At 39.4% G+C, this 3,226-nt stretch overlaps 1 protein-coding gene across 2 annotated transcripts in view; it reads right to left on the bottom strand.

Annotated features, from left to right (window-relative positions):
* The window catches only part of LOC106868531 (interleukin 17-like protein), a 64,565-nt gene that overhangs the window by 53,946 nt on the left and 7,393 nt on the right, over positions 1 to 3,226 (bottom strand). The window lies entirely within an intron of this gene.

The raw sequence follows: 3,226 nt of genomic DNA on the forward strand, positions 1-3,226 counted from the left end.
GAGTGTGTGTGTGTGTCTCTCTCTGTCTGAGTGAGTGTGTTGTTTTAAATACCCTTGTGGTGTGTGTGTGTGTGTAAGCAACCGTATGTGTGTCTGATGGTTCATACGTATGTGTATGTCTGTATGTGTACGTATGTCTATTTGTGTTGTGTGTTGGTGGAGGTGTTATGTGTGTGTACATGAGTTTGTGTGTGTCTCTAAGTATATTTGTGTTTGAATTGTCATTGTGTGGACGTTTGTGTGGACGTTTGTGTGAGTGCGTCTATGTGGCTTGTATTTGTCGGGGAGGTGTGTCATTGTGTGTGCATGTGTGCTTGTGAGTGGAAGAATAAAAAATTTTGAATGGTACAACAATGCACTATAATACAAACAATGGGCTATATACCTGTTATAATTTAGTCATCCATAGTCTGATGATATTTCGGAATATAATTCCTTCTTCAGATATTCTTTCATAGAGCATTGTTGTACCATTCAAAACTTTTTATTCTTTACAAACAATGCACAATGCTTCAAACGAACTACAAACTCTCCTATATATATATATATATATATATATATATATATATATATGTGTGTGTGTGTGTGTGTGTGTGTGTGTGTGTGTGTGTGTGTGTGTGTATGTATGTATGTATGTATAAGAGGGACAGAGACAGACATACATACAGGGAGATACATACATGCATAGATACATACAAAAATATATATATACACCCACATACGATGTACATTCAAAAACTATCCGACTTCATTATTTCCCGCCAAAACTTATGCCATGCAGGTAAAACCCTCAGGGGTGGAGGTTACGCTCCTACTTGCGTGAGCGTGAAAATTTTCGTGCCGGTAAGACGTGTCCATTTTGGTTTTTTACGCCTGGAGCACAGATGTGTAATGCCCGCTCGTCAGATTTTCGTTTTCACCTTAGATGACCGAATGCATCGAGCAGAGACCATAATCCCATGTGTTATCGTCTGGCAGCGAGCTGGCAGAAACGTTAGCACGCCGGGCGAAAGGCTTAGCAGTATTTCGTCTGCCGTTACGTTCTGAGTTCAAATTCCGCCGAGGTCGACTTTGCCTTTCATCCTTTCGGAGTCGATAAATTAAGTACCAGTTACGCACTGGGGTCAATGTAATCGACCTAATCCCTTTGTCTGTCCTTGTTTGTCCACTCTATGTTTAGCCCCTTGTGGGCAATAAAGAAATAAGATGATGGTCTTTATAAGTTTGAGTCGTGGTTTGCTGCTTATGCTCTCAGCCTCAGGGTGAACTTCGCTGAAACTCTCAACAGGCACATATCTTCCGTTAAAATGGAATGCTGTGATTCTGCGCTTATTTCCACTACGTGAGCAATTTCATGGGTTGTTACGCGATAGTCTTCCATGACTATTCGCCGAACCTCCTCAATCTGCTATTCGTTTCGGTTTGTGGATGGCCTGGCTGAATGTGTCTCGCTCCCCAATGAGATGCGGCCATGCTTGAAGGGTTTGTATCACTCCTTGATCGCAGTTTTACCTATGGTTTCATCGTCAAAGGCATGCTCAATCTTCTGGACATTTTAAACTTGAGTATTACCAAGCGTTGGCAAAACTTGACACTTTCAGTTAAAGCGAAAATCTGGCAAGCGCCAACTACACATCTATACTCTAGGCATAACAGCAAGGAACTAACGCAGCCTACCGGCGCGAAGATGTTCGCGCGTGCACAGGTATGGTGGCGTCACATCTCACCCTAAGGATTTTGTCTATGCAGCATTAATTTTGGCGGGAAAACTTAATTGGGATACATTTTGAACGCACCTCGTATGCACATATAAATATATATTTATACAACCTGGCTTTCTATGTTGAACAAGTGTATTTTATCATAATATAGGGTCGATTCAAGCCTTATAAATGAAATTAGCTTAGCAGAAACTCTATGTAGGCCTGTCAGGTTCATTCTCTCTCAAATTGAAATAAACAGTCTTGTCGCATATTTTGTCCGACGAATTCTTCCTGAGACTTGCTTTAAGGGTACATGAGTTTATGGTGTATTTAGCTTCTAATTTAACGAGATCTTTAAGCTGATCAAACAATTGACTGTGTGTCTTAGAAAACGACAGAGACCCATACATTTAAGTAATATTATACTTTGTAAAGAGTTTTACATTAGTCCTGTTTTTTTTTTTATAGTGGAACCTAGTCTTGCCATGATCAAGCAGAGTTGGGATTCAAGCTATTCTAGTAATGGGAACGAAATACTATATCACGGGCTACATTACTCAATGTATGTTTATTCTAAAACGGTTGTGTGATCTGAAAAGAGTCTGACTGTTATTTCCAGCAATTCGAATGACTTTAAATGATTATTCCCTCTTTGTATCATATTATTCCCATATTATGACATGGAGTCGAAAATCTTTTTAAAACGACCTTATGTTGTCGAATGGCTAGAAATAACAGCCATATATATATATTTATGGCGGGCTTCGTTCAGTTTCTCTCTACCCATCTAGAAAATTACAAGTTACAAAGCTTTGGTTGGCCCGAAGCTATAGTAGAAGACACATGCTCAAGGTGCCACGTAGTGGTACTAAATCCGGAACTATGTGGCGGGGAAAACCACCTCACGCACATCCACGCATGCGCCTATATGTGTTTGTGTGTGTGTGTGTGTGTAAGAGAAAGGATAACGTTCCTGATAACTGAGACACATTGAATCAGAGGTTCAAGTTGATAGAAGCTCTCTATGGACAACAATACAACCCCATGCACATAGGAGCCAGGAAGGTGCCTTTATTCGGTCGCTTTAATGAACAAAGATAGAAGATAAAATGATGTTATGTTAAAACCTAAACCATTGACCTCATAAATAGATAAATAAAAAAATATCATGTATTATCAAGCTTAGTACACTTGTACTATTTTAGTCCTTTATCCTTTTTTATTCTTTTATTTGTTTCAGTAATTTGACTGCGGCCATACTGGAGCGCTGCCTTTAGTAGAACAAATCGACCCCAGGATTTATTCTTTGTAAGCCCAGTACGTAATTTATCAGTTTCTTTTGCCGAACCTCTATGTTACGTGGATGTAAGCACACCAACGTCGGTTGAAAGGTGATGGTGGGAAGGGACAGACACAAACACACAAATATTTACACACACAGACACAGACACACACACACACACACACACACACACACACACACATATATATATATATATATATATATATATATATATATATAT

This window comes from Octopus bimaculoides, chromosome 1, assembly GCF_001194135.2.
Source record: "Octopus bimaculoides isolate UCB-OBI-ISO-001 chromosome 1, ASM119413v2, whole genome shotgun sequence".
In the NCBI taxonomy this organism is placed as follows: Eukaryota; Metazoa; Mollusca; class Cephalopoda; order Octopoda; family Octopodidae; genus Octopus; species Octopus bimaculoides.